Raw genomic sequence first — 14,183 nt, forward strand, 5'->3', positions numbered from 1 at the left:
TTGTCAGAGGTGTTATTTATGAATTCCTGATGTAATTGCGATCGCCTCTCTCTCCGTGCTTGCGGGAGAACAGTCGGTAGGAAAGCTTGAAAGCATCAATGGTAATTAACAACAGCTGATAAACAGGGCTCTCATCCAATAAGGTGAGACCGCACCTTTTAATGCAAAAATATATTCCTCCTCCTGCGTTTGAATTGTTTCGGAGTCATCCTGCATTCTGTTTGTTCATCTGTCTCTGTGTTTGTTTGTTTGTTTTTCTGTCTCAGTATCAGTCTCACCTTCAGCCAAGTGGAGCATTGCATGCACATATATTTGCATACCACAATATAGACAATATAGAAACATTTCTACCGATTGACACTTCTTTCCCTCGCCACAATATATATATATATATATATATATATATATATATATATATATATCGCCATTTCGCCCAGCCCTTTTGGATACTAACATTAAGAACTGTACTCATGCTTTGACTACACAAACAGATATTTCCCATTGTGTAGACAGGAATTTCAGTCTAGAAACTTAGTTAACCTTTAAGTAGCAGATTCTAATGCTAACCTGGAACAAAGACCTGGTGAGCCAGGTGTTGGAATCCTATTAGCTAGAAAGCTACTGACATGTAACACAAACATATTGTCACCAGGACTTGCACTCTAAAAATGTTCGCCTTTTACAATGTGACAGGACATTATCATTGGTTGTATATGAGAACATTTGAGACAAACCTTTGATTCTTTCTGCTGATCTCAGACGCTGTTAGTTTGAAGTGCCGCTTGTAAACCGCGCATGCCGAGTGACCTTGTGAATAAACCACGCTCCACCTGATGGTACATCTGTAAAATGAGACCGCTGTCTAGTGGTAGCTGCTTTTATTACACAAAGTGACATGTGGATCGTGCAAGGCAAAACCAGCAGAAAGGAAGTATCAAAATTAAAATGAATGAAACAGAAAACACACAAAAAGACGTCACTGAATGCACGCGTCACTTGATCCACAAATGCACATTTGATACTTCACAAGACCATTTTGTGTTTCATTTGGAACATCTTCATTTGGTTGCATACATAAACTGTGATTTATTTGTACAAAAGGGAACATTTATATTCTCTATTTGGACAAATAGCTGCACATTCCTTTAATAATAAATTACACAGACATAAGTAAAAAGACATTTGTTTAAGGCTAAAAACACGCGTTTAAGTTTTCCCAAATTGTTGGGTAGAAGTAACTACACTTATGGATGAATTTAGGACTTATTCATTGGTAGTTGTTTGTGTGTGGGTTGGCCATGGTGAAAACAGAGAAACTAAATTCTCAAAATCCAAAGAAATAAAAACAGAATAGACACAAAAACATGTCAATGAATGCATGTGTGTCACTTGATCCACAAATGCACGTTCAATGCTTCACAAGGCCATTTTGTGTTTAATTTGGAACATATTCTTTTGGTTAGACATGCAAATTGTGTTACATTTATACAAAAGGGAACATTTGTATTAACAAATGTCTCTATTTGTACAAACAGGTGCACATTCAATTTCACAGACACAAGCTGAAAGGCATTTGTGTGTGGATAATAAGATGCATGTATGACATTTATCGAATTGATGGATGTGTTTACGCATTTGTGAATAATTTCAATACTATATTCATCCCACAGCTCTTGGCTGAATAGTTTATGTAGATTAAATTAATGTATTATATATTAATATATTATATTAATATTAATGTATTATCATGCATTGGAGACTTGTGATTTACTGTATATAGTTTTATGTTATTTTTTTCTGTTTCTAAATGTTTACTTGAATATTTAATACTACCGTTAGAAACATTTAAGCACTGTTTTCTTCATTTGTTTCTTTTCTTATTTTTTTTTTTAATTTTTTTTACTGATTGTTTCCTTGTCTTGAATAATTACTTAAGAACTTAAATCAATGTTTACTTAATTAACAAGTTGTAAGTATTAGTTTTGGTATCGAGACTCATCAGATTTTACTAGTATTGGTGCGGAAAACTGATATTTTGATATTGTAACAACACTGTCTATAATGCATGGTAGATCTTACTATAATGGCATTATGAAAAAGTAGATATAAAAGTGTGGGTATCCCTGCGTTACAGGCTGTTTTTGTTTAATTAATCACATTATGTTTTATTATACTTAGAAAAACATTATTTTAGGTACATTTTACTATCATATCGATATTTAAGATTCCCTAACCCATCACCAGTCTTAAACCAGACCAATTATCAACAATATAAAACAAATAACAGACAGGTAAATTTAGTTACAATCATTTTTTTTACACAACACAGATATTTTTGAGCACCTAACCCACCCTTACGGCTAAACCTAACTATTCCTTAATAACATTAAAGATATAACAAGCAGATACAAACACAGTCACAATAAATTTTTCCCAAAAATGTCAAAAAAGCATAAAACTATTTCAAATGACTAATACTGCATTCAAAGTCCTCCGATGTCACATTAAATATCCGTATAAGGAACAGAGTAAAACTGTTATGGTGGATGGGAATACTGATCATTCAATAAAGACTTAAATTAAGATCTGTTCCTCACACAGCATCAGAAGAAAGCAAAAAAAAAAAAAAAATAAAAAAAAAATAAATAAATATATATATATAATAATACTTTTATTATCATTTTTAGAGTGCTTTATTTAGCCTTGGGTAAAGCAACGGAATGCTCTGAAATTAGTTGAATACGGCATCAGAGTGGCATTTAAAATTCAGACCAAGAGCGATGTTTTGGTTGTGCAGGCAATAAGTCCCCTCAGTGATGTTTCTTCATGAGTGTATGTTGATCACAAAAAAAGTATAAACTCTACCTTTAACATAATTTTTATATTTTAACACTAATTTCTTTTTAAAACATTCTTCTTTGTTCCCCCCCACACACTTTTCATCAACGTTTGGCTCAAAACATTCTTTCATGTTCAACTCACGATTTTAATGAATAATGGATGCAAAACCCAAATAAAAACCCAATACTCTGAACTGAAGGGTCACTCTTTCAAGTAAATACTAAATAGGGCAAGTAGTATAAACTATTTGGATGACAAAGTCATCCACTACTTCCTCACATTCCTCTTCCTCTTGTTTACATGAACATGTCAGGCCAGTTTTTTTAAAGGGGGCCTCCGATGTTCAGGTGTCAGGTGAAAATAATTTTCTGAGGTGACAACTAATTCCTGTCTTCCTGTCTTTTAGCACACAGCACAGAGGTTTCAAGGTGTTTCAGTATTCACCTGGGGCACAAATTTAGGAAGTCTGGAAGTTTGCATCAGACATTTTTATTATTTATTTTTTTATATCAGAAACACAGTCTGAGAATTTTATTATACCCAAAAGTACAAACTTTTTGAGTATGAAATAGTCTTAACTGGCAGTTAAGACTATTTCTGCCATATAACTGTTGCTCTCTAATCAGGTATCAAAGCATGTGAGGAAATGGCTCATAAATACAATCCCAATTACTTCCGACCAGAATTATAAGACAGTGGCATTTTTATTGTGCGTGGCATACGACATAACTAGCCATCTATTTTGACATCTGCTTGGAGCAATTAATATTGTAAAGTACTGTTGAGATCAAAATGTAGCACAGAGTGAAAATATTGGTAAACTTGTTTTATTACAGGCTGAACATGCTCTTCTTGCTCAAATCAGTATTATACAGAGTTTGATCCAACAGCACAGTTAAGTAACAGTGATAGTTAATGTTGAACTGTATCTGCAGCAATAGGCTAAATAAAATGAGCACCAGAGCATGACATTACAATACAAAACTACAATTAGATACAAAAATATGGCTTAAACATAAAGTATTGTTTAATTAAAAGCAAGATTGTTTGAAAGAAATACTGTATCTGTGAACTAAAAATAATGATACAGTCCATTTATAACCACATGATCATTTTGTTGAGTATTACCTGACATAATGACATTGGAAGGGAGAATCTAGTAATTATAAACAGACTTTGCTGCCAACAATATTTTCCTTAAGACTGTGTATACACAAGCTTAAGAAAGCACAATTTATGAGCAATGGCCATTTAAAACAGAGCATTCATTATAACATACAGAGCCAGAAAACAGATTAAACTTTAAATTCACAATAAGCATAGTGATGAAAGTTGTATTAGCCTGCTGTACATCCCATTATATAGCCTACCAAAACGTTATAGTTCTGGCATATTTAACAGCAACAACAAAGGAACTCTAAACTCTTCGCTAAATGTAAGCACTGTGGGCGGATGTGCAAAACTATGAGATATTCTTTGCATAACCTGAAAATGCACATCTATTTTTAAATTAATGTATTCAATGTACAACAACAGGGCATGAAATTAAATTGAGTGAAACATAATGAAAATGTCACAATAAATGGAATGAGAAATGTATATTTAAAATTACTTTTTAAAGCTGCATGAATTAGATTTGAAATAGTGGTCGACCGATATATCACCAAGCCCGATGAATCGGCCGATATTTGGACTTTTTTAATTAATTATCTTTAGGGCGCCGAGAATCACCTGCTTGCATGTGAAGCGATTAAGACATGTAAATGACCAGTCATGGTTCGTTTTGTTGTTACGTGCCATCGTGTTACCACAATAATAGACCGTGTGCAACACAGTCTCATTTAAATGGTCCGTATATCAGAGCCGCGGCAGATGTGTTTGAGCTCATAATGTTAAAGTGCTCACCTGTTTCATTCTCCCTCTCCCTCCTCAACAGTTCCCTGTAACTTTTAACTGAAATGTCTAATGGTAAAAAGGCAAATATCAATAAAACTAATATCATATACCGTCTGCAAATATGTGCATATCTTGTTTAAATGGATGTAATAAACAAACCTCACAAAACTTGAGCAGATCCAGCATCCTGTGGAGAGCTTATTTATCTACCTCTAAAGCATGTATTCTATCAGCCTCTGCTCAGCGGTTCCCTGTCACTTTTAACTTTATTTTATGATGATAAAAGGCAAATATCAATAAAACTTCTATTATATACCGTCTGCAGAATAAAAACTTCAGGATCAGGATCAAAAGTTCCTCTGATTCAAAAATTATGACGGTCAGTCCGTGACAATCCAAGCAGGCGATCCGGGGCGTTTAAACTGTCAGGAGATTGCTGCTCATGCTGGATCTGCATGAGCACATGAGTGCAACTTCAAAGTAAAAGCACTTCCCGTGTGCTATAAGTAAATGTCTTATTCACTGTGCACTGTATGTGCAATTGGTTTGGTTCTGTATTCTGAGAAAATGTGATTGCTAACGTGGACATGTCATCCATGGTTGCTGGACTGCTGTGTGTACTGTTATTTCCTTCTTCCTAATATATGAACAATTTCTTCATGTGCAAATAAATTACTAAAATTTGATGACTAAACAGAAATCAGAAGAAACTGCTATTAATATAAACTGCTATTTACTATTTAAAATACAATATTATTTTATTAGATTCTTTTTTACAAAGTTAAAGTTTTTTTGTGAAATTGATTAAATATAGTGCTAAATAAGAGTTTGTAATTTTTTTAATTTCTTTTTTTTTTATCAATTTACGTTTATGTTATTTACTATTTGAAATTGTGTGATATATCGGCATTGTATTGGCCTATCGGCTACCCTGCTTTCTGGATATCGGCACTGGCCATAAAAAACCCATATCGGTCGACCACTAATTTGAAATTATTACAATATTGAAATAGAACAGAGAAGTTATATATGCAACTAACATAAATTGTGTCAATTAAAACAATGACTCAGCTTACAAATGAATGATTTTTGATGATTTTTATGATGATGATGATGATGATGAGTTATTTTTTCCTTGTTGCAACAGACATTAATTTACATACTTGCAGGTTCAAAAATCCATTTATCAGGTTCAGAGATCTGTTAAACAAAGCATTGATTATTGTTTTATTGTTGCATTATTATTTACTCACACAATTTGTAGTTATGATTCATTGCCATTCAGTTAATATAAGATTAAAAAAGTACACAAATAGGCTGATAAAACATTAGAATTGGCTTTAAAATTATCAAAGCCATTTTCTATGTTTCACTTGTTTTTAGTTGTAAAGCCAGCTTTCATAACCTCATTCATTGATTTTCCTTCTGCTTTTCCTGTATGTATTTAGCCTTTGACATGACATTTTACATGACACTAAAACATCTGTTTGACAGGTGGAAAGTTGGGCACCTAAAATTTATAAAGGTGTCAAACCCTGGTATAAACCAGACATAGTTTGTCAGTATGGTATAAGTGCAGTGAGTTTAAATATTGCATTAAATACCAAACTCATGAGACTTCTATAGATGTGCTCACAGTCTTTGAAAACTGATATGCTTAATGTTTCCTTGAACCTTTAAGGTTGCTTACACAGTGGTGTGCACTGGCACCTGCACTGAAAATTACAACCCACCCACTTAATAATCAAAAACAGAAAAACTGCTTGTTATCTAATTGAACACAAACGCACTCTTTACAGGTTTACACAAAGGCACAAACGAAGCATATAAGTCTGAATAGTCTAGTTAGGCTGAGCTGGGGTACATAGTAAAGTGAGCCTGAGATATCAATCTCCCGACCCCCCTTAACTAGAGAAAGAAAAGCAGGTAGCTGGACATTCCTTTAGAGATTTATCAAGAAGAAACCAGGGAACTAAGAGCACCAATCTGTTAAACTGAAGTGGAAGCTCTATTTATATTAGAGCTGTTAAGGCATGTTTGTAGACCCAGCTAAAATTTCCATCCCAATTCTTTTTGTCTGTTTATAGTCTAGATTTAAGCCTTATCGAAGATACTAAATCAACTAAATTTTAAATGTAATAGCTAGAGTGTATAGCAGCTATTTTTTAGGGAAAAAACATCCTTTTCCATTTGCAATTTGATATGAATTACCTTTAAAACACCATTTAGGGAAAGTATTTTCAAAAGGTATATCATTCATTTGTCATACCTGTCTCCACTGGAGTTCAGATAAATAACAAGACCTGAGGCTGAGGTGACACTTCAAGTGTTATTCTTACGGCCTCATGTCTGGTTTCAGGTGTGGAAACCTAAAGGGATTTGTGTGACCCAAAACCCAAAATATGCACCCTTAAGGAATGAGTTTTTTAGAATACAATAAAACCCCCAACTCCTTAAGGCTTTGTGCGAAGTGAAATAATGCTCAGAGATGAAGACTCATGAGTGTTTTCTAGATGCAAAACAAATTACTCTTGACACGTTGACAAAATAAGACTAAGTCATATTGAGTAAAAGTTATTCCTCAGCCACAGATGAATATCTGAGCATAGATGACAGGTTTCAGCCATCAGAAAACCTTTGATATTTCTCAATTTATTTAGTAATTTCACCTAATTATGTGAAATGCATGTTTTAAAAGCAAAAGATGCTTTCAACCACCTCATGGAATGTGTGCCAAAGCTTCCATGTTAAGTTTTTCCTTCTTCTAGCAGTTATAAGAGTCTGTGTTGGTGATCTGGGACCTGTCAATCCTGCTCTCTGGAATGTGGCTGTGATGCCCAGGGCAGATACTAGCAAGTGAGGGTATCTTTCAGCAGTGGACTGATCACAGCCAGACCTATGAAGCCGCTGCTCTAGGACACATACTGAGAATAGAGAACTGGATGAGAGAGAATGTGATATAGGATGACCCCCCTTTAATACACAAAGCTCCATCTCATCAGTCAAACATGTGCCTGAAACAATGTGTATGGATGGTCAGTTGTGCTTACTGCTTTAAAAGAGCACAGAAAATAGCAGTTTATGACATACGAATTGCTGTTGTATGTATGTCACAAACTTCCAGAAGTCCAGCTTCTATGTTTAATTGGTAATTTCCAGTAAAGTCTCTCCTACTAACAATCACTGGTTATTCTTCTCCATCTATCTTTCCCTCCCTCTCTCTATGTATGAACATATAAAAACCACATCAGATAAAAATTGGTAGGGTGACCATACGTCCTCTTTTTCCCAGACATGTCCTCTTTTTTAGACCTTAAAAAAGCGTCTGGCCGGGATTTCTAAATTTGCGAAAATGTCCGGGATACGCCTTTAGTTGCATTATGATGTGCATCTGGTCTAATACTTCATTGTGTGTGCGCGCATATTTGCATTGCTTTAACCCCTCTTTGTAAGTCCTGCCTTCTTGCACACCAATTGGTCGATTATAAGAGGCTTGCAGCAACCTTTGGCCAAATTCCTGCCTGTCAATCTCTCCGCGAACGCGCGAAGAGGTGTTGTGTTCGGCATCAAACAGTTGCTTGACAGCAGCAGCAAATGACAGCTGAGTGGAAACAATGCCCAAATGAAAGTGCAAATTTACAGAAGATTTGCACCAAAAATTCCCATGCTTTCATCCAGGTCGAGATCCATGGGAAGCAGAAGGTATGACATGTAAAGCTGGCACTTACGTGTCAGTTGCTAATAAAGGTACAAGTGATTTAGAAGCACACATTAGCTCTGCGAAGCATAAAGGGTCAGCAAAAGGTGAAAGTTCATCAGGTAAATTAACTTACTTTTTGCGACCAGGTAAAATTGTTATCACATTGCTTCATTTTCCACAGCCATTCAAAATAATAGTAATATTAAATGAAGGTACACTCATGGCATCAAATATTTTATTTTAGTACATGGACATTCAAAAGAATGTTGGAAATGTTTTTTATTTATATATATTTATGTTATGCATAACATTTTTTTCACTGTATTAAAGTTTGCATTCATAGTAACACTGTTTTGAACCCTATTATTTCATTCTATTATTGCATTCTGGGAGATCAAGAGCAGGCTCACAGTGAAGTGACTAGTTTTACGGTAAATAGCTGTTCTATGCAAGGCATTAAGGGAAAATGAACATTTAAAATCGTGATATCATCTTGGTGAAAGCTGTAGTGACATTTTGAAATTTATATTGTGCTACTTGGAAGACAAATCTAAGGTCAAACTGAATGTCTGATCCTACCTTATAAATGGCACTATATGTGGCAATAGTGATGCATTACACATTAAAGCAAAAACACTAAAGGATATTACAGCAAAATTATATCAGCATATTTAGTGTTTGGGGGGGGGGGGGGTGACGTTGGATGGGTCAAGGAGGCCGATTGCACCACCTTTAGTGAGCTGCGGGCGCCGCCCAGTGAGCTTTACGTGGCACCCCTATGCGTTGCATAACTTGCATGTATGTTTTTTGCACCTCTGTAAGTCACACACAAAAATCAACACTCGGCATACAAAACGCAACAATGGTGACAATTAACAAACATACTTTTACGTAAAAGAGTAAAAGCTGAACATTAAAATACAAGTTACTTAGACTACAACAAAAACAATGTCAAAATAAACCAGCAAATAATAAAAAATCGAAGTAAATTCTTCATGCCGCAGTGCATGCTGGGAACATAGCTGTTAATTTCAACAACAGTAGACAGTATGTAATTTAACAGCAATATGCTGCTAAATTGCAGCTGTATGCTGTAGCTGTCAAAAACAGTATCTTGCTGTTAATTTCAAGAGCGGTAACACACTGTATTTTTACAGTATAATGCTGGCAACCACAGCTGCCAGTAGTTTACTGTTTTTTTACAGGATTATTTTTTACAGTGTAGATGTTTTGAGCTCAGGCGCTTGTAGGTACATACGGAGGTGCGGGCATATGGGCATAGCAGCCATTTCAGCCCTCATAATATGAGATATTACACTCATTCTTCGGTGTCTTCAGGCAGCATTTAATAAAATGATGTCCAACACTACAAATAACTCTCTGAAGCAACGGGCTCCATCATGACAAGGTGGGCTCCCTCAAGATAATGCGCATAACGTAGTGGATGGAAAAGCACAATGATTTGTATTTTCTTTAGTCGAATATTCAGAAATGCGCATAAAGAAAGTGAAACATTTTGGATGAAAACCTAGCTACCGAAACCGCTGGATTGTTTGGGGTTTGAGCTTATTGACAAGCTACTCTCTAATTAGAATTGCCTGACCTTTGTCAATATTTATATTGACAAAGGTCATATTTAAAATAAATGTATAAATATCATATTTAAATATAAATGTATAGTTTGTGATTGGAAGTTAAAGAGTTAGCTCACCCAAAATGAAAATTATCTCATCATTTACTCACCCTCATGCCATCCCAGATGTGTACGACTTTCTTTCTTCTGATGAACACAATCGAAGATTTTTAGAAGTATTTCTCAGCTGTTTAGGTCTATATAATGTAAGTGAATGGGTGCCAAAATTTTGAAGCTCCAAAATCCACATAAGGGCCAACTAAAAGTACTCCAGATGACTCTTGTGGTTAAATCCATATATTCTGAACTAATTTGATAGGTGTGGGTGAGAAACAGATCAATATTTTATTCCTTTTTTTTTGTTTTTGTTTTTTTTTTTTTACTTTAAATTCTCCTTTCTGCTCAGTCAATTTCCACTTTACTTTCTCATTCTCCTTCTTCTGTTTTTGGTGATTCACATCCTTCTTGCACATCGCCCCCTAATGGGCAGGGAGGGGAATTTATGACAGAAAATTACTTAAATATTGATCTGTTTCTCACCCACACCTATCATAACATGTCTGAACACATGGATTTAACCACTGGAGTCATATGGATTACTGTCATGCTCCCTTAATGTGGATTTTGGAGCTTCAAAATTTTGGCACCCATTCACTTGCATTGTGAGGATCTACAAAGCTTAAATATTCTTCTAAAAATCTTACTTTGTGTTCTGCAGAAGAAAGCCATACACATCTGGGATGGCATGAGGGTGAGTAAATCATAAGAGAATTTAAATTTTTGGGTAAACTGTCCCTTTAAGCCATCTTAACACCACAAAGGCAACTCAAAAGCTGGATCTGAAATGGCATATTTACAAATTTTTCATGCTGCGCAGATTTGCACTCTGTAAATTTATTTAAACAGGAATCATAATTGCAGGACCAATATACACGGCAGTTGATTCTTGATTCTTGTAAACAGCTGATATTCAGTAAGATATATGCTAATTGTCAGAACAACAGCAATATTCAAGGAAACATAAAAGCCGCTTCAGTACCGCCTCTGATACTAGGGGATATGACGGGTCAGAACTGTCATATTTTAGTATGGCTTTTATGCAGCACTGCATCTTTACACAGAATTTGAAGGCAAAAAGTAATGTTCCTGTAATTTTTCATCTAGATAAAAATGTATTCTCATTAATTGATAAGCAAAGATGTATTGTTAATATCTTTATACAAGTTATGTACACATGTGTGATAGAAAACTGTGAAAATGTAGATGTTGCCCAGAGGCAACATTGTACCATAATGGAATTCACACTAGGCCATGATTAGGTATACATATACTGAAAGTACATTGCATTTATAAGGACCAGAGTTAGAATGGTCTGAATATTTTTGCATTAAAGCCAAGAATTATGACTCCCCCACCCAAAAAAAATACATTCATAATTATAATAATGTTATGAATTTTATGTATTATGTAGAAAATTATATTGGTATTGACAAAAATAAGTTGAATAGCCTGACATTCCCCGTTACTGTAAACCAGTGATTTCCACTTCCACATTTAGAAAATGTATATTCATTATGTTTCAGTATTTCATTTAAGTAGAAAAAAACAGGACAAACCTTTTTCAACATGCTGTATAATAATGCATACCATACAGGGTTAAAAGTTCGATTTCAGTCAATAATTTGTCTTTTTTAAATGTCTTGTAAACACTTTAGTCTGACTTACAGATCTTGATAATGGTATTGTAGCTTGATTTCATCCAGCATGTATACACATTAATCGGACAGCAATTGACCACTGCGTTTTGCACGTGCATCACAAGACTTGACAAGCAACATGTAAGCTGGGCACTTACTCAGCTGACATTCTTCCTTTAAATATTTGATTACGCATTGTGTCATGCATACTTGGACAGACAGATGAAGACTGTTGTCACATTTTCATGTGTTTTTGTTCATGTCTTTTATTTTGAAAACTAAGTTCCTTGTTCCTGTCATATGATTTCCTGTTCCTGCCAAGTTTTCATGTGTTTTGTTCTTATTGGTTCCTTGTCATGTTACTGTCATGTGACCCTCTAGTTCCACTATGTTTATTAGTCCTGTCTCTTCATTGGTCTATGTTTATGAGCCTTGTTATCATGTTCATTAGTTCAGTCTTGTCATTGGTTGTCTCTGTCTTGACGTTACCCATGTTCATGTATTTAAGCCCTCATGTTTGCCATTGTCGTTGGTCAAGTATTGTGTTAGTGTAACGTTGTGTCATTGTTCTTTCTGTTAGTCTAGTCATTGTTTATAGTCAAGTTTAGGTTCTGTTTTATGTTCTGTTTTCACTTTGTATTCATGTTTTTGGATTCAATAAAATAACTGCATTTGTGTTCTCACACATCATCTCATCCTTGTTTGTTCTTGCCTACCCGAACGTTACAACTATAGCTTGACTACGCAAAAACCTGCCGTAACTGCACGTGTAAATGTACAGAGTGACACCTTAAATGACAAAAAGTGGTAAAAAGCAGGTTTAGATTTAAAGAAATACATCAACAAGAACATCTAACAATCACAATGACCATTTCACTTTACGAATCCTGAGAATCCACATATGGAACACAGACAGTAAAATATCCCCTTCTGGGCACTTCTGTTGTCTAGACAAGCATGGCCAGACTTTAGTGGTGGTCAAGAAAGTCGTTGTGTTGGTTGTTCAGAGCAGGTGGTGGGTGTTTAATTGCATGTAGTGGGCTAAAGAATAGCAGACTTGCTCACATTGGGAAAAGTCACTGGCTATCGTGCCTGCCTACATTGTAAACTTTAAACAAGCAATGGCTTCACCAAAGTGAAAACACAATAAGACAGACTAGACTTCTCAAAAAGGAAATTGTTTTTTCCTTCGCAAATACACATTAGCATTACCAACAAACAAACAGCAGGATAAATTGGTTGTCTGTTAGTCTCAGGTTTTCCAAGTTGTCACAGAACTAACACTGAAAAAAAATCTACCAATATGGTGGCCCTAATTACCAAGATTTGTTAAGCTCAATTTTGTTAACACAAAAGTTCCAAGAAACTCACAGGAAGTTGGAGATCTGTTTGCTATGGACTAATTATCACCCTACTAAAATTACTTCACTGCTTGTAAAGTTACCCTTGCAAATATATCCCCACTGAAAGCATCCATCATTAAAAGTATGACTAGCACGGGATGGATAAATAAAGCACAAGCAAAAGAACAGCTGGAGAAGAAAATATAGATGAACTGAGTTTGATTGTGTGACAATAACCCAGGAAGAATCCAGTAAGTGGCAACATTCTGTCTTATTCTATAGTTTTTATAATAGCTGTTTACATGTCCTTGAACTAAATGATAAATTTAAAAAAAATAGTTACAGTAGGACTATTATTACCGTTGGTAAAAACTTGTGTGGTCTGCGAACAGTTGGGTGAGAGCGAGCTTTAAGTTTTCTGCCTCCCAACTGTGAAGGAATAGAAGTCATTGGCTTGCCACCGGGGCCTATTACATTTCTCTGAAACTGTTCTGCAAAAATAGCTACAAACAAGGAAGGTGTAAGGATTTACAGTGAGATCAACAGGGACATTGATCTATGGTCCCTATGTGAATCAAACAGATAGAGCTGCTGGGTCAGTGTGGTGGGACAGACCTATATATGGGTGTGGTCACAACATAAAAAATCCTTTCATGACTTCTCACGGCAGGTGAAAAGGAGAAGCTTTAGAAACAGGAGAAAGGATGAAGTATATATATATATATACATATACAGGTGCATCTCAATAAATTAGAATGTCGTGGAAAAGTCCATTTATTTCAGTAATTGAAACTCGTGTATTAAATAAATTCAGTGCACACAGACTGAAGTAGTTTAAGTCTTTGGTTCTTTTAATTGTGATGATTTTGGCTCACATTTAACAAAAACCCAGCAATTCACTATCTCAAAAAATTAGAATACATCATAAGACCAATAAAAAAAACATTTTTAGTGAATTGTTGGCCTTCTGTAAAGTATGTTCATTTACTGTATATGTACTCAATACTTGGTAGGGGCTCCTTTTGCTTTAATTACTGCCTCAGTTTGGCGTGGCATGGAGGTGATCAGTTTGT

The 14,183-nt window shown here is 35.1% G+C and overlaps 1 protein-coding gene across 1 annotated transcript in view; it reads right to left on the reverse strand.

Moving 5' to 3' along the window:
• Positions 1–3,652: 3,652 nt before the first annotated feature.
• LOC127444849 (uncharacterized) overlaps positions 3,653–14,183 on the reverse strand; it is a 32,348-nt gene continuing 21,817 nt past the window's right edge. Inside the window, exon 10 of the mRNA XM_051704429.1 lies at positions 3,653–5,937. The gene's annotated coding sequence lies outside the window, so the exon portion shown is untranslated. The remainder of the gene's footprint in view (positions 5,938–14,183) is intronic.

The sequence above is a fragment of the Myxocyprinus asiaticus genome, chromosome 8 (genome assembly GCF_019703515.2).
Source record: "Myxocyprinus asiaticus isolate MX2 ecotype Aquarium Trade chromosome 8, UBuf_Myxa_2, whole genome shotgun sequence".
Taxonomy (NCBI): Eukaryota; Metazoa; Chordata; class Actinopteri; order Cypriniformes; family Catostomidae; genus Myxocyprinus; species Myxocyprinus asiaticus.